General features: G+C 35.7%; 1 pseudogene; it reads right to left on the minus strand.

The window, feature by feature from the left end:
- Positions 1-15,565, minus strand: part of LOC129074268 (60S ribosomal protein L15-like) — a 31,322-nt pseudogene extending 15,757 nt beyond the window's left edge.
- Between the last annotated feature and the right edge of the window lie 3,693 nt (positions 15,566-19,258).

The following is a 19,258-nucleotide window of genomic DNA, read 5'->3' on the forward strand; positions in this document are numbered from 1 at the left end:
GTACATGCAATTAAGGGGGGTTATGAATTGTAAATGTTTCAGTGGTTGATCATATTACAAATTTGGGCTTTCTGTTTGGCTGGATACTCTGGGCACAATTTTTCTACTTTTATTCAATTAATTTAATAATGTCACTGCCTGAAATAACATAAGATATAGAAAAATATCAAAGGTATTAAAAAATGTCACCTTTCTTGTATAAAGAATGGTATTTTGTTTTCTTAAAAACAAAAACACAAATACAAAGGATTTGTGTTCAATTTTTCTCTGTGAAGACACCTAGGAATCTCTGTGTTACCCCACAGGTAGACACTAATTGATCTTCAAGTAGGTTCATTGGCATTACCAAAATGAGCAGGAATATGTTGGGCCATCAAATCCTCTGATCAGACACTGAAGAAATTGAAGAAGATACAAATAAGTGGAAGTACATACTGTGTTCATGGCGAGAATTGGTATCATTAAAATGTCCATGCTACCCAAAGCAATCTATAGATTCAACACAACTCCTATCAGGATTCCAATGGTGTATTTCACAGAATTAAAAGGATTGTTTCAAAAATTTATATGAAACAACAAAATTCCCACAGTGGTCCTGAGGAATAAGAACAAAGTTGGAGGAATCACATTACCTAATATCAAACTATACTATAAGGCCATAGTAATCAAAACAGACTGGTACTAGCATAAGAACAGACACATAGACCAATGGAACAGAATAGAGAGCCCAGAAACAAACTCACATCTTTATTTATTTATTTTTCTAACATCTTTCTTTTTTTCTTTTTTTATTGTTCAATTACAGTTGTCCCCATTTTTCACCCATTACTCTCCCCTGCCCTACCCTCCCCCCACCTCCGACATTGAATCCTCCCATCTATTCTCTCTGTCCATGGGTCCTTTATACATATTCCTTGACTTGACCCTTCCCCTTCTTTTACCCATTACCCCCTCCCACCTCTCCTCTGGTAACTGTCAGTTTTTTTCTTTATTTCCACATGTCTGGTTCTGTTTTTCTTGCTTATTTGTTTTGTTCTTTAAGTTCCACTTAAAGGTGAGATATTATGGTATTTGTTTTTCAGTGCCTGGCTTATTTTCACTTAGCATAATACTCTCCAGTTCCATCCATGCTGTCTCGAAGGATAGGAGCTCCTTCTTTCTTTCTGCTGCATAGTATTCCATTGTGTAAATATACCATAGTTTTTTTATCCACTCATTTGTTGATAGGCACTTAGACTGTTTCCAGCACTTGGCTATTGTAAAATAATGCTGCTATGAACATTGGGGTGCATAGGTTCTTTTAAATTGACATTTCAGGATTCTTAGTGTATAATCCCAGCAGTAGAATTACTGCATCAAAAGGCAGCTTCATCATTAGTTTCTTGAGGAAATTCCATAGTGTTTTCCACAGTGGCTGTAACATTTGGTAGCCCAATCAACAGCATACTAGGGTTTCCTTTTCTCCACAACCTCGCCAGCACTTGTTTTTTATTGATTTGTTTATAATGACCATTCTGACTGGTGTGAAATGGTATCTCATTGTGGTTCTAATTTGCATCTCTCTGATGACTAGTGATGCTGATCATCCTTTCATATGTCTATGGATCCTTGTGTGTCCTCCTTGGACACACTTGGAGAAGTGTCTGTTCAGGTCCTTTGCCCATTTTTTAATTGGGTTGTTTATCTTCATGGAGTTGAGTCATATGAGTTTTTTATCTATTTTGGAGATCAAACACCGTCCAAGGTGTCATTGGCAAATACATTTTCCCATGTGGCTGGTTCCCTTTTCACGTTGATGATGTTATCTTTATTATTATTATTATTATTATTAAACTTATTTATTTTTTCAAGTACATTTGTCTCTGCCTTCCCCTCACCACTTTCCCCTCCCCCCTCTACCCTCTCCCTCCCTCAATCCTTCCTCATTTTGGCTTTGTCCATGAGTCCTTGCTATATGTTCCTTGACTTGCTCCTTCCCTTCCTTTTCCCCCGCCCGCCCTTGCCTCCTACCCTCTTGTCTGTTGGTTTATTTTTCTTTCAGTGTTGTTGGTCATATTTTCTTTGCATCTTTGTTTTGTTAGTTAGGTTCCACTTATAAGTGAGATCATATGGTATTTGTCTTATGCCCCCTGGCTTATTTTGCATAGCATAATCCTCTCGAGTTCCAATCATGCAGTCGTGAAGTTTAGTAGTTCTTTTTTTTCTTTCTGCTGCATAGTATTCCATTGTGTAAATGTACCATTATTTTTTTTTATTTTATTTTTCTTTATTTTTATTTTTTATTTTTTAATATTATTTTAATTTATTTTTTCAAATACATTTGTCTCTGCCTACCCCCCAACCACCCTCCCTTGCCTCCTCCCTCCTGCCCTCCCTCAGCTCTTCCCCTTTGGTTTTGTTCATGAGTCCTTGCTATCTGTCCCTTGACTTTCCCCTTCCCTTCCTTTTCCCCGCCCTCCCTCCCTCCTTCCCTCTTGTCTCTGTTGATTTCTTTTTCTTTCAGTGTTGCTGGTCTTATTTTCCTTGCATCTGTGTATTGTTGATTAGGTTCCACTTATAGGTGAGATCATATGGTATTTGTCTTTCACCCCTGGCTAAGAATACCAACACGCCAATACAAAAGAACTTATGCACCCCAATGTTCATAGAAGCACAATTTACAATAGCCAAATGTTGGAAGCAACTTAAATGCCCATCAGTAGATGATTGGATCAAAAAGTTATGGTACATATACACAATGGAATACTACGCAACAGAAAGAAAAAAAGAACTAAACTTCGCGACAGCATGGATGGAACTGGAGAGCATTATGCTAAGTGTACCATTATTTTTTGATCCAATCATTTACTGATGGGCATTTAGGCTGCTTCCAGCACTTGGCTATTGTAAATTCTGCTGCTATGAACATTTGGGTGCATCGGTTCTTTTGAACTGGCGCTTTGAGATTCTTAGGATATAGTCCCAGCAGGGGAATCACTGGATCAAAAGGCAGTTCCATTTTCAGCTTCTTGAGGAAATTCCACACTGCTCTCCACAATGGCTACACCAGTCTGCATTCCCACCAACAGTGTACTAGGGTTCCCTTTTCTCCACAGCCTCGCCAGCACCTGTTGTTTGCTGATCTGTTTATGATGGCCATTCTGACTGGTGTGATGTGGTACCTCATGGTGGTTTTGATCTGCATTTCTCTGATGGCTAGTGATTCCGAGCATCCTTTCAAATGTCTCTCGGCCCTCTGTATCTCTTCCTTGGAAAAGTGTCTGCCAAGGTCCTTGCCCTTTTTTTGATTGGATCATTTGTCTTCTTGGTGTGGAATCATGTGAGTTCTTCATATATTTTGGAGATCAAACCTCTATCTGATGTATCATTAGCAAATATATTTTCCCATAGCGTTGGCTCCCTTTTCATTTTGCTGATGTTTTCTTTTGCCGTGCAGAAGCTTCTTATTTTGATGAGGTCCCACTTGTTTATTCTTTCCTTTATGGCCCTTGCTTTAGGAGACATGTCGGTGAAAAAATTGCTGTGTGGATATCTGAGAGTTTCCTGCCAATGTTCTCCTCTAGGACTTTTATGGTGTTACAACTTATATTTAAGTCTTTTATCCATCTTGAGTTTATTTTTGTGTATGGTGTCAGCTGATGATCCAATTTCAATTTTTTGCATGTAGCTGTCCAGCTCTCCCAACACCATTTGTAGAAGAGGCTATTATTACTCCACATTATGTTTGTTCCCCCTTAGTCAAATATTAGTTGCCCATATACACCTGCGCTTATTTCTGGACTTTCTATTCTGTTCCATACTAAGCTTTTTCTCAGACCACAAGGGCTTGAAACTGGAAATCAACCTCAAAGAGAAACTTCAAAAACTTGCAAACTCATGGAGACTGAACAGTACACTATTAAACAATGAATGGATCAATAATGAAATAAGAGAAGAAATCAAAAAATTTCTGGAAACAAATGAAAATGAACAGACAACAGTCCAAAACCTATGGGACACAGCAAAGGTGGTCCTGAGAGGGAAGTTCATAGCAATACAGGCTTACCTAAAAAAGATAGAAACATTTCAAATAAAAGACATAACACTACAACTTCAAGAACTGGAGAAACAACAACAAATAAATCACAGAGCAGGTAGAAGGAAAGAAATAATCAAGATTAGAGCAGAACTGAATGACACAGAGATGAAAAGAGCAATTCAAAGGATCAACCAATCCAGGAGCTGGTTCTTTGAAAAGATAAATAAAATTGACAAGCCTTTAAGCAGACTCATCAAGACCAAAAGCGAGAGGACCCAAATTAATAAGATCAGAAATTATAGAGGAGTAATAACAACTGATACCACAGAAATACAAAGGATAGTCAGAAACTACTATAAACAATTATATGTCAAGAAATTTGAAAACCTGGATGAAATGGACAAATTTCTAGAAAAGTATAATCTTCCAACACTGAAGGAGGAAGAAACAGAAAACTTGATATGTTTTCTTTAGCGATGCAGAAGCATTTTAATTTGATGTAGTCCCATTTGTTTATTCTTTCTTTTATATCCCTTGTTCTAGGGGATATATCAGTGAAAATACTGCTGCGTGGCATATCTGCAATTTTCTTGCCTATGTTCTCTTCTAGGACTTTTATGGTGTCACAACTTATATTTAAGTCTTTTATACATCTTTACTTTATTTTTGTGTATGGTATAAATTGGCAGTTGGGTTTCATTTTGTTTCACGTAGCTGCCCAGATCTCCCAACACCATTTGTTGAAGAGGGTATTTTTACTCCATTTTATGCTCCAGCCCCCTTGATCAAATATTAATTGGCCACAGAGACATGGGTTTATATCTGGGCTCTCTGTCTGTCCCATTGATCTATGTGTCTGTTCTTATACAATACCAGACTTAAACCCACACCTTTATATTCAATTAATATTTGACAAAAGAAGCAAGTACATATAATGGATTAAAGATAGACAGTTCAATAAATGGGTTTGTGATAATTGGACAGATATGTGCAGAAAAATAAAACTATACTATCTTCTTATACTACACACAAGGATAAACTCAAAATGTAAAAGACTTGAATGTTAGATCTGTAACCATAAAAATCCTAGAAGAAAATGTAGGCAGTAAAATACCTGACATTACTCATAGCTACATTTTATCTGATATATCTTACCAGGCAAAGGAAATGAAAGAAAAAAAAATGAGATTACATCAAGCTAAAAAGTTTTTGCATAGCAAAGGAAACCATCAACAAAATAAAACAAAACCGCACAGAATGGGAAAACATATTCGCTGATATATCTGATAAGGGGCTTATATCTAAAATTTATAAAGAACTTACAAAACTCAGCATCAAAAAAGGCAAACAATCCAATTTATAAAGAAAATTGGACAAAGGACCTGAATAGACATTTCTTCAAAGATGAAAGCCAACAGACATATGAAAAGATACTCAACATCATTAATCCTCAGAAAATGAAAATTAAAACCACAATGAGATCACCTCACACATGTCAGAATGGCTATTATCAATAAATCAGCAAACAACAAGTGCTGTCAAGGATGCGAGGAAAGGGAACCCTTTTGCAATGTTGGTGTGAATGCAGATTGGTGCAGTCTCTGTGGAAAACAATATGGGGATTCCTCCAAAAATTAAAAATGGATCTGCCTTTTGACCCAGTGATCCTACTTCTGGAAATATTTTCAAAGAAACCTAAAACACTAATTTGAAAGAATGTAAGTGCCCCTATGTTCATTGCATCATTATTTATAATAGCCAAACTTTGGAAGCACCCCAGGTGTCCATGAATGGATAAAACAACTAAGGAACATTTAACAGTCGAATGCTACTTGGCTGTAAAAAAGAAGAAAATTTTACCCTTTAAAACAGCATGGATGGACCTGGGGAACATTATGCTAAGCAAAATAAGCCAGTCAGGGAAAGACAAATACCATGTTGTTTGACTCCATGCAGAATAATGAGCAAACTGAACTAATAAGCAAAATAGAGACAGACTCAGAGACAGGCTGACAGCTATAGAGTGAGGTGTTAGGGGGTGGAGAAATTGAGAAAAAGGGAAAAAGTGCTCATGGACATGGACAACAGTGTGGTGATTGCAAGGGGGAAGGAGGTAAAACAGGATTAAATCATAATGAAAAAAATTTTTTAAAAAAACCTCTGGGCAGTTTTGAATTGGGCATAGTAGGATGAATAAAACATTCATGGAAGGAAGTTGTTATAATTAGAACTTTCCCTCTTTAATTAAGGGACAAAAACTCAAGTTTACTGAAAGCCATGGAGTCTTCCAGTTTCTAAAGGAACTAAGAGGATAAGTTTACTTAACACCAAGATCATTTTGGTGCATCACACTGAATTCTGTTGTTCGGAGAGAGGATTAGTAAAGACCATAAATGTTTTCTTTGTGCAAACACATCTTAGATTCAAAAAAGTAGAAGCCCCCGATCAAATTCAAGCCCCCAATCAAACTAGACCTTAAAAGCACTAAGGGCATCAAAAGCAATCTGTAGTCCACAAAGCAAAACAAGGCAAAAATCAAATAAAATCCTCAATACATAATGAGATTCTGTTTTAATAAAATAAAGCATATACATCACTATGGATTACACATTCTGGGGTATGTTCACATTATAATTTCTATTTTGATATTTATAAGCTAATGGACAAAAAGGACAAGTAAAGTAGTACCATGTGCCCATATGCTACATGAAGGATAGAGGAAAAAAATTCAAAACTTTAAAACTACTATGCTAATAAACAATTTACTTTCCAGATAATTTTTTCTGTGTCTCATTTTTTCCCTTCAGCTATCTCAGTGTGTTATATTGAGGGTTATAACGACTAACTATATTGTCAGAGGTCAAACAGGAGTGGAGCAAGGGTTAAAGTCCAGACCTATCAAACCGGACTTTATGCATGTAATCAGAATTCTATTATGATAGGGAAGACAGTCATGGGCACCCTTATGCTAGGCACTTTACATACAGTCATTCATTTAACCTCCACAACATTAATCTTTCTCCACATGGTTATAGGTTAAAAAGTACATGTTGAAAGAATAAATGTAGTCACAGAAAAACAAATGCATTTTATATCTGGGCCAATATGGGAAAAGAGAAGGAAATTGCAAAAGGCAGAAGCCAGAGCTCAAACCAGAGGTGATTGTGACAAATGTAACACTACCCACCACAGCCCAGGAGGACACTTCTTTTAGAAGAAAAATATTTGAGCATTTTTATTTAATGCTTAAAACAGGATTACTTCAGCAGGCATGAAAACTTGGGGAACATCCAGACATCTGGATTAAAAATTAAAAACACACTGAGATAATAAAAGTTGATAGAAATTTGACACAGGCCCTTCTGCCCCTCAAAGGCATTGTAATCATGGCAGTTCTATTTTCTTTGACATCCGATCACTTTCTACTAATAAGTTTAATTGGCATTAACTCAGAAAGCATCATCCCAGATTTTAGAATAACACATATTTTGATATAGCATAGAATATGTAAAAAATAGTATTTTCTAAAGTAGTCACTTTAATGAAGAAACAATTACAATATCATTGCTTGAGTTATTTTTGGACATTGTTACACTGGTCTCATTTCTGTATCATATATTCTCCTACTAATTATATCAGTTAGGCTACTTTTGGTTGCACGGAACTAGGGACCCAAGTAGAGTGAACTAAACAGCTGGGAGTTTATTTCTCTCCACAAAAAGAAGCCCAATGGAAGGCAGGTGCCAGCAAAGGTTTTGGTTAACTTCATGATGCCATCAGGGGCCAAAAGCATAGAGGCACCTACATCTCCATTATCACATCCATATTCAAGGTAAGAAGAAGGAAACAAATAGGAAGATTAAAGAATTTGGCTTCAAGAGATTTTATCTTCTTATTCAGGAAAGAAGCAACTTCTGCTACCCATCTCTTATCCCATACTCTCCATCCCATATCCTTACACCCCCTAGTAGATCTCCCCTTCAGGTCTCCTTGATTGCATTGAGTATATGTGGACACATGCTCACTCTTTAAATAGTCCCTGGCCAGGGGGGAGGAGAAAAAGGTAAGTATCTGACATCTTCAGCATTTATCTCTGGGCAGGCCTAGAAGGTCAACCCACCTTGGCTTCAGGTGATCTCATCCAGATGCCTGACAAAACAAAGTTCTATTTGCAGGGGTTCCTGGAAATGGGGTAGGTAGTTGACTGCTGAGTAACCACTAAACCTCTGTATATGACCACAGGATTTTCAAATAAGCTAGAGTGGTCTGATTAAAATTACTGTAGATTTTGTTATTCAAAAAGAATAACTAAAATTCATGTTAAAGCATCTTTATTTATCTTTATAAATAAAACAAAGACTGGGACCACGCATACGAAAAGCAATTGATATAAAAATTTAATTAAGGACTTGTGATTTTATTTCCTTTAAAATTAAATAAAATTACACTATTTAGACCAACACATTTCAATCTGCAGTTTTGAAATATGGAGTGTTTCTCATACTAAGAAAATAGAATGCTTAATATAACTACTGTACATACTGCTTCCTAGTTCTAGTAAAATATTACTTTTCTTCTATGTCATCAGTGTCGCACCATTATATCAAAAGACCATGAACTGTAACAATATATTTTTGAAAAAAACTTTAGATGGCAATGGCAATGTGTAAATGTGCTCATTTCTGTATAATGAAAGGTCAAATTCCTATAAGGTGACTATACTTAAATGGAGGAGGGAATAACTCTACTGTTAGATTGTATTTATTTGTTATATACTTCAGTAAGACACTATTACTTATTTAATGCTTTAAAGATTTAATTAATGTTTTCTTATCTTGGTTATAAACAACGTAAATGGTAATATCAGAGGATAAATGTTAAGAAAACAATAGAATACTTCAAATAGCCTGATTTTTTTTAAATGTTATTTACAACTTAATCATTTCAATTCTGTGACATTAATAATTTATCAGAAGCTGCATTCTGGAGTAGGGCAGCGGTAGTTCAATACATGTAATTTATCTTCTGGAATCACTGCTAATGGTCAGTTAACCTAATATGTCCTGAGTGACTCAGCTTGTTAGTAGACAATTTAGTAACTGTCCAGCAGTTGGCTCTGTTAGAAATTCCATCATCTGTCATCCTCCCTGGAAAGTTCCATGAGAGTTATGCTAGAAATGCTGAGGCCTTAGATTAAATACTAGATTGTACTCAGGTAGCTCTTACATAAATAGTCATAGGCAGTGTCAGATGTTTCTTGATAGCAGCATACAAAAAATGAACAAGTTCAGAATTCTGTTAGGGTGATATGTTTTTAATCTTAAACTATGCAAAAACATCTCATTCTTTCAAGACCAAAACTGACTTGCTTTTATAACTCAAGAGCCCTCAGCTTCACCAAATTTCATGTGGTATGTATTCTGGGCATCAATCAGAAAGCGTCCCTCGTATAATAATTTAGAAAGTAGATGAATATCAGAACCAAATTTTCTCATAATATCAAATCAAAAGCATGGGGGAGGGGAGCAACAAATTTCACCAGTAGCCTCTGAGGCATAACAGAGCATCAACATTAGCAAGAGGCCTAAGCAGGAGGGAAAAACAAACCAAAACAAAGCAAGCAAACAAATGAGAGATTTTAAGATCCTTAAAAGAAAATGTCATTGATAAGATATTCATTTTCTTCCTAGGTAATTATTTAACCATTAAGTAATTTTACTAGTAAGAAAGCTGGTCTATTTTGAAAACGTACTTTCATTTCATGTCAGAAGAAAAAATTTTAGTGAGCCATTATCAGAAAGGACATCTTTCCTAGATTAAGATAATGATCAGGCTAATCTGTCCTCCAAAATCACAGCTTGTCATTATTTCTCAGTCTTAACTAAGTGTCAGCTGCAAAAAAAAAAAAAAAAAAAACAAAAAAAAAAACAAAAACAAAAAACAAAACAAAACAAAACAAAACAAAAAAACAGGGCACCATGTCATGCAGTGGGTTATTTAGGTTGGACTTTACCTAATAGTTGAAGAAAGCATTCATCCTCTCTTTCACTCCTGAATCCAGTGTCTGGGCTAAGTGACTTTTCTCTGACATGTAGACAGGGTAAGGCAATAGATCTTTCTCACCCAACATTGTCTACACTGCACTAGCAAAGGGGACTGAGCACTCTGATGGCTTGATTGGTTGGGAGCTTTAACTGGGAAAATTCTGAGTGGATTTTTTTCCTATAATCCTTGAAAGAGAACATTCATATGTGTGTGTTTTTAATTTCAGGGAAACTGCTAAGTTTTGTTCATAGAAGCAAGGGAAACTGTGAATAGTTTACCAAGTCATGAGATTTGTTACTATTCCTTCAAATGTATCCATCATTCTTCTTCCCACTACAGACCTGTCCTGCTTTAAGGTAGAGATGTTAATCTGTGTATTTGTTGGGTTTAAGGGAAAAAAGGGACTTTCAAATTGTTTGTCTTGATTTAATTGTTCATGATTTGGAATCTATGTCTGTAATATCCTTTTTACAATCACAAAGAGTTTTAAATGTAATGCAATATTTATAACTGAAATTTTGTTTACGATTTATAAAATCTCTTAAAATCATTTATATGTTCTAAAGAAAAAAAAACTCATCATTTTTTATTTTTTCAGGAAAAAATAAATAATGGAAGAAGAGGTAGTGGAGAAGAATCTGGGAATATAAGGAGTTATATAGGAAATGAGGAACAGGGGAGAAATGTGTGAAATACATACAAACAAAAAAAGACAAAAACTGAGTCAGTGAAGGATAAATTGAATTAAAGCAAGCAGTGAGAGCCACAAGCAGAGCAAGCAGTCCTCCATAATAAGAATGTTGCCTGTGAATTTTGCAAGAGTCTTTAAAGTAAGAACCAACATATAAATGCCTACCGGGAACAAGACACAAGAGAAACACTTTTTCTTTAAACCAGAAAAAGAAAGAAATGGTATGTTTAACTTTACCAACCATCTATACAGTGTCAAATGCTTTCCAAAGCTCATCTCTCAAATCAAAGCAATACTTGCTTGGACTCTGCAGAGCAAACAAAGGTGTTTGAAGAAAATTATGCTCTAATCCATCTGTAGTTTTTTTGTAGGTGTTTGGGAAAGTGAACTCAATACTTAACAGGAGAATCTTTCCTAATATTTCAGGTGACTAGGATTGCCAGCTAGAGGTATCTATTTAAAAGCCTTGGATGATAGAATGAGGTCTTTGCTAGTCTCTGGATTTTTATGACACCTGAATTCTTGCTTTGTTTCTACTTTTTCTAAAAGCTGAGAGCAGAAAGAGATCTTGTTTCTTACTTATAACTGTATGTCTGTTGTGGACACTTCACATTGAAACATTTAATTCTTGTTTATAACCAACAAAGTTATGATTTTCCTTTCCCATTTCCTCTTTTCTTTTTGTCACATTTAGTGAGAGAGGATTGACAAGGTGTTCCACTCTTTAGTACACTTCCCTACTCAAGGACTTGATTAACACATTCTGGTCAATAAAGTAGGCAATAATTAGTTTTAATAATTAATACATTTTTGCTAAATCAGCAAATGATTTCGAAGCCTGAAATATTTAAAAACACTATTCAATAATGCCATATATTATTAACTTCGGGGCAAATATAGCTTTTAGAAAAATGTTTTGAAAAGCAGCCCCCTGTAAATATAAGGTGGTATGCACCATATGGAGACTGGGTTTTTGACATATGGCTTGAATTAACAAGTTTAAAACTGTTAGGATCAGTTTTTCTTTCACTGAAGGCAAAACCACAAGATTCAGAAGTGAAATATGCTCCAGTCACTGATACAAAGGCTCACTAAACGCTCTGTCTCTTGGGCTGGAATTTTTCCTTGGCAGTAAGTGCAAGTTATCAATAGTAAGACAAGTTGTAACATGACGGAGGAATCACAAGGCTGCCAAGCCTTAAGATTTCACTTCAAATAGTGCTTACGTGGGCCTACCCCACACTCACTCACAAAGGACCTTGCCTCTTTGAAAGTGGCTTTTGAATGATGATTATTACATCCTCAAAATAAATTGTTGTTCCTGAGTTGATATAAAAGATATTTGAAAAGGCAAACTTGAATGACAGATTGAAAATGGCTCAGGGCACCATGTCTTTTGATTTTTCCTAATTGAACTTTTGCAAGATGAATTGAACAGGAAAAGTTTAAAGATCCTGAGTCTGTATTACACAAATATTGTTTCATTTAATCAAAACTGCCTTTGAAGTGTGATATTTGTGGGCCACCTGTAGCTTTGAAATTTAAAGTCATATAAAAACAGTGATGTTGGAGAGGACAGTATGCAGGTACAATAAGCTGCTGGACAAAAAAAAATCAAAATAAAAAATGCATTTTCATATTCATGTTTCCTTTTATTGCCCTTTCATTATTTCAGTGAGCAGAGCTCTACAAAGTTGTAAAGAAAAGCATTACTGCATCCATACATTCACCACGTTTATTTTTGTCATTGGAAATATGTTTGTTTGTGGCTTAGCAACTAAACTATATTTATTTCAAGCTTTGAAATAGTCCATCAGTGTTGAGCCTGATTAATTTGATTTCACTTCTTTTCTCTGCAACTCCCTATATGAACACCATTATCAAATGCCTCTCTCATAGAAAACCAATGATGCAGTTTCATTTTAGAGCTTGGCCTAAGTGGCACCAAATATATTTGTAGCCAGAATGAGAGACCACTATACAGAAAGAATATTCTACTAATTAGGGGAACCTGTCACTTAATAATTCTTTATAATGATTGCACAGTTTGCAAAGCACTATCATGCATACTATCACAAGTTATAGAGCAGTTTTGGGAGAGAAGTGGTGTCCTTCCCATTTTATAAATTAAAAAAATGCCCATGCACCCCCCTCCAAAAAAACACCCAAAGATTTTCTTTGTGGGACATAGCTAGTCAGTGATAGAAGGGGAACTTGAACTTGTAACTTAAAGCTCAGGTTCTAAGCTGTCCCGACTACATCCTTTCCCACAAGCTGGTTGATCACTCCTGGGTGAGGGAAGCCAACATCCTTGTCCTATAGCACTCACCTTGAAAGTGAGGGAGATGCATTTTGGATACTGTGGAAGCAGGTAGTTGGTACAGTGTAAATGTTTGATTGTCACTGTCGCCTTCCTTCCCTGTCTGGTCAAAACGGCAGGGAAACTGCTGGGAGGAGAAGAGCCGGATTGGCAGGATATTTGGTTAGATGAAAATTCTGGAGACCCCCAGGGTCTTGCTTTTTTCATTACCACTAGGGCACTAATTATCCTAAAAATATATTTCAAGGAAATTCATTTTTCTGCTATAAACTCACAGAGGCCTCTCTTTTGTGAAAGCACTCTGGGTAACACTGCCACCATGGCTTTGCTTCATTTTTCTCTACAATTTTCTGCAAGTCCACATGGTTCTTCTTGATCCCAAGACCCTGTTCTTTCATAAATACCTTTATAGATGTGTGGAGGCTTGAAGTGAATCTGGTAATGATTATTATTCTTTTTCTAAGAATTTGTTTCTGCACTTATATAACTTTTTTGGCCTAGCTAGAGAAATTCCACTTAATCCTTTAGCTTAAAAAATCAGGAAAGAAGCACAGAGCAGAGACTTGGGGAGCATCTGGTTCAATCCAGTTCTGTCATAAACAAGAAAGCCAAGGCTCAGAAAGTTGAAGTCACTTGCACAAAATCACAGAACTGTCAAGGCTAATGCCCAGACCTCTGTCTCCCAGCTGTAGGACTTTGCAGTCAAATCATATTGCCCTCCATGTTATCTACTAACACACAAACAGACAAACAAAAAGTGCATTGTTTCAGAAGTTTCAGTTTCATCACTCCATTTATCTCCTGTCACATTTTATTCATCTTCACAGTATAATTCCCTCCTGACCTATAATAATTTTTTTAAATTATTATTTGTCCCTCCTTCTTTCCCCCAGGAGAATGTAAATGATAATATGCTGGTAAATGCTTACCAACTATATCTCTTAATGGGAGGAGAAACACCTGACTTGTGACAATTCCTGGTTTCTGTGATGCAAATCCACCCATCGTGGTTGAGTTCCAGCTCCCAGTGTGACTGGATAGAGTTAGGAAGAGACCCACAGTCATCTAATGGGAACTGGGCAAGTTGGCTCAGTGCACTCCTGGGACCACTGACTCCATCTGTCTTCCAAACACTGGCAGAGACTGACACATACTGGCTACTCTATTAATATTTGTGGAACTGCCTTACAAGAGTCATGAAAACCAGTCTTCTGAAAATTGTTGAAGTTACTCTGCTTCTGTTTTCCCTCTAACATGTAAGGCAACAGCACCTCTTTCTTGGGAAGAATGTTCATTTTCCCAGTTTGCCTCCTTCTGGTTGATGGACATTGGCCGGATTCTGTTTTAACTCTAACTTGAAATAGAAGAGAGCATAAAGAGTTTTTCAGGTAAAATTTTATATGCAGATTGAGAAGAACTGCATTATCATAATGAGATTCTGCTGTTTGGGAACACTGCAATAATAATGGGATTCTTAAACATTTGAAATGACCCCATTCATTCTACCCATTTGGAATGCAGGTGAAGCTCTCTGGCAAGCATTTACACAACCTCGTCCTCTCTTCAGCCTCCACTCAGGAGCCACTGGCAGGTTAATCAGCTCTGATCTAGGCATTAAGCAACTGAGAATCAGTGTTTTTGTGGCAGGAGAATGTAACCCATTACAGCCAGAGTTATACATCTTAATAATGAGAAAAGGAAATTCCAGTTTTGCTTCAGTAATTAGTGTTACTGGAACTTAAGTCAAAACCAAATATAGGGAGTGCTTGGCTCAATCATATATTTCTGACATTTTTATTTGCAAAATACTTTCTAGGAAACATGACCATCGTAAGGAACATGTCCAATAATTTGGGCGAATGTAAAGCCAAAATGTCCATGACCATGTGAAGAAGGAAAGGAGAAATAAAATTAAACAATTAAATAAAATTACATCCTTCTGTGCTGAAGAAAAGAACTGCATCTTCAAATATTAAGCAGCTTTTCAAAGGACAGTGCTTATTTAAATACAAATTATAGTGTTTTCTGTGGAGAATTCCAACAAAAGATCAACGAGACCCAACAGAAATGTAACTCTATATATCTCACATGCAAATGTATATATTTTGCACGTGTGTTTTATAGAAAATTATTAAGAATGATCAGAGTCAGTTTGGACCTTTCTCATTATACCATTGAGTGTAACGAATTGAGAAATTCAATAGGACATTTAGCCCAAGGAATTTCAATACTAGAAAAGGCAAATGGTCTCTGAAAATGTATACATGAAGGAATTTTAGGTAATTAATCTTTTTCAGGAATTTATACATGCAGAAATTTTATTTCATGTGATAACATTTCATTTCAAGGGGATGATTTGAGAGGGAATAATTTTAACCATGGAAAAGTCTTAAGAAATATAAAATCCTGCAAGGAGTACCTCACTGACAGAGTTCGTGTTCAGTACCTGAATGCCCACACTTTCTTGGACGCAGTGCTCAGATGCAGACATCTTTCTTTGCCCACTGTATCCTCCCCCCACACACAGTGAGTGCCAGACATATGTACACTGATTAGGATGACAGGAAATGATTTCAATTGACTCAGACAACTAGTGGAAAACTTAGCCCTGTGATTCATAACTGTAATGATGAGGAAAGACTTCATTTTGGGTTCATTATTGAGACAAAACATCTATTTTTCTTTATGAATGTTCTGACTTCATCTTTAGTAGTCAGAGCAATGTTGACCTAAAACAAAAAAGAAAAGTTTAAGCAGTTGTGGTTCTTCAAAGTCAGCCCAATTAAGTTGTCTAATTTTGGTTCCAATGGAAAATATAACTTTCATATTTTCTTCTTTTCCCTTTTTTGAATATCTTGGACAAAATCTAGAGCATGTTGGACCATTAAATGAGGAAAGTTATGGAAATACTGCCATAGAAGAAAGCATTTTTTTTCCTACTTACATGAAATTTGCTAATAGCTGAACAGTCTGGTGGCTCACTTAAAACACAGCCATTTACAATATAGAGTATGAGTCAGCTGCCTTACCTGAGAAAACCTGTTCCCATTAGAGCTGTTCTCTTAAGAAAGTTTATTTCAAGCCTCTTCATAATCAGCTATTATAGGGTCATTAATAGAGTTATGTAAGGTAAGGAACAGACCAATATTTAATTACCTGTCCATCAAAACACAATTAGTAATTTCCACCTAAAAAAAGCAATGATTTCTTTAATGTGCTGATTAAAATATATTAGAGCAGTAGAAATATTTTACAAGCGATTTTTTTAAAGTATAGATTATTATGAAACCAGAGTTTTATAATATGTACTTAGATACTGATACAAATCAAAACAAAGAAAAATATTTTATTTTTCCTTTGAAAAAAATGATCAAGATTTCCTTATGAAAAACAGTAAGATTAAGTTCCATATCAAGAATTTTACTGTCTTTCTTTCAAATGTGTGGGTCAAGAGAACTTGAAGAAATTTTATTTAAAAAGTATGGTGCTATGGATTTTGGCATCATAATAAATATTTGACATTTTAAAAACTTCAGTAACTTAAAAAGTTGTTTTGTGAGGGACAAACTGTCAGTATATTTACTTATTAGGCAGCCCAACGCCACTATTTTCCTTCTTCTGCTCTCTGTGACTGATAAATGTCCAAACATTTTGGAAGCCCTAATTTAAAAAGTTACAAAACAAAAAAGTGAAAATCAGTCCTAAAAGGGACATATTTAACCTAAAAATAGATGAGCTTTCATAACTCAGGTGAAGATCTCTCTCACTTTTTCTCTCTCTCCCCACCCCACTTCTGTCTGTCTCAGGCAAACAGTTATGTTAATAGTAAGCTTATAACCCCATCATTTTACTAACAGTCACAGAGCTATATTTAAATTCAGAGTGCTGCTGTGAATTCTATATATCTTGATAATCTTGTTTATAAAATTCTTGCATTTGCCAGCATCTTTGCTCCCTGGTGACCAGAGAGCTCTGGCTGCTACCCTCTTTCTCTCTTTCCAGCTGGTGCTACAGTGAGACAGCCAACTCCACTGTATGGAGACCTCTCCTCCTTTCCTTCTTCCCCACCCTCCAGGCCCTTGAAAGAACAGGAAGTATACCCACAGGCTGGGGCCCAAATTCATCTCTTCAGCTCCCAGGTGAGCATATTGGGGGTTCTGCTGGGTTTTTTTTTAACCTGACACTTCAATGAACAGAGTTTGCATGAAGGAGTTAGAGATGCTGATCCAAAGGAGCTCAACTCCTTCCTGGCTTTGGGTGACCATAAGCAACCTCCACACTTCTGCCAGTCACACATCCATTCACTGCAAGATAATTATGCAAATATATACTAACTAGGCTTAGTTCCCTACTTAGACTTCCTTCCCACTCCCTGCATCCTAGCATGGGTGCTGACAGTGTTTTGGAAGAAGTACTAAATAGCTGGAAGGCTTTCTGAATATATCTATCCTAGCCTGTCAAAGCTAGAACAGCGACAGTCCATCTGGGCCTGGAAGACAATTTCCATGGTGTAAAATACTCTCAATTCTTTCCTACCAAAGACAACCAGCTGGTGCTACAGTGAGACAGCCAACTCCAGTATGTGTAGACCTCCGCTTCAAGCTAAAGAGTGGCCTGGGATGACCTTGAAGCTACATCTTCAGAAAAGTGAACAAAAACACTCATGAGGGGACAAGGTGGTTAATTTATTCATATCACTATTTTAGGCTGAAGCTGTGGAAGGTGACTATAGCAGAACGATCAAAGCTCTTGAACAATTGATAAAAATGTATTTTTCTTTCAACTTTCCAGATATTAAGCATAAGGAAGGATTCGGGGAAAGACTTTGGAGCTTTTTGAATAAATGTCTCATTTTTGGGGTGTCTATCTTAGCCAGAAGCCCTTTCTGGCACTCTTCTATTCTGTGATTGTACATACCACTATAAAATTATAAACAGCATTTGAAGTAAGATATGTGTGAACAGCAGAGGAAGTTGTTTCTTTCCCTGAAATTCATGGGATTCTGATCACCCTTTATTTCTTCAAAAAACAAAGTTTGTGAATGTGCATCATGGACCCAAAAACACATCATATTTTCAACATGTCATAATATATTCAAACTTTAAAAAATTAAAGATAACAAAAAAATCTTGTCAGAAGCCAGCAAATAAACAAACTTTAAGGAGAAAAACACTTTAGAGAAGAAAAGGTAAGAACTACATCTAACTTTCTCTGACAAACCATTAAAGGAGAATAAAATGAAATATTTAAAGTGTTGAGAGCAGAGAACCACCACTAACCTAGAATTCTATACCCTGAGAAAGTATCTTTTAAAATGAAATAGAAATGAGGGCTTTCTCAAACAAAAATTGAAAGATTTGCCAGTAGACCTATCTTGCAAAATGTGTTAAAAGAAATTCTTTCCTTTTTATTCAGGAGAATAAAAACATTAAGGAAAGAAATTTGTATCCACATCAAAAAAAGAAAAAGGATCAGTTAATAAAGAAGTGAAAGTAAAATGAAAACTCATTTTTCTTATTTTTAATTGATGTAAAGACATTTTGTTCAAAATAATAATAGCAATAATGAATTTGATTATCATTGTGTATCCATAGATATACATACAAAAGTATACAAATCTGTTTATGCATCATTATGTATAATGAAACAAATTACAGCAATTATATAAGAGAAAGTTAAAAGAATTAGGAATATTTTATTATTATGAGGTTCCTGCCCTGCCATGAAGCAGTATACTGTTTTTTGAAAGTATGGAAAAGAAAAATAAAAACAAAGAACAAGGGTAACAAATAGAAAACAGTAACAAGTATGGTAGATATTAATCAAATTATATCAATAATCACTTCATGTAAATGTACCAGTTGAAACACAAAGACTGTAAGATGAATTGAAAAATAAGATCCAGCTACATATTATCTATAAGAAACACATATTAAATATGAAGAAGCATAGAAATTAAAGGTAAAGGTATAAAGATATAGCTAACACTAATCAACAGAAAACAGGAATAGGTATATTAATTGCAGACAAAGCAGATTTCAAAACAAGGAAAATTATTAGGGACAAATAGGGATACTACAGAATGATAAAGTTGTCAACATTGCAAGAAGATACAACAATCATTAATGTGTATTCATCTAACAATATACTGTTGAAATATATGAAACAAAACCTCAAAACCTCA

This window comes from Pteronotus mesoamericanus, unplaced genomic scaffold (genome assembly GCF_021234165.1).
Source record: "Pteronotus mesoamericanus isolate MK-2021 breed Mesoamerican mustached bat unplaced genomic scaffold, CSHL_Meso_final contig_48, whole genome shotgun sequence".
NCBI lineage: Eukaryota > Metazoa > Chordata > Mammalia > Chiroptera > Mormoopidae > Pteronotus > Pteronotus mesoamericanus.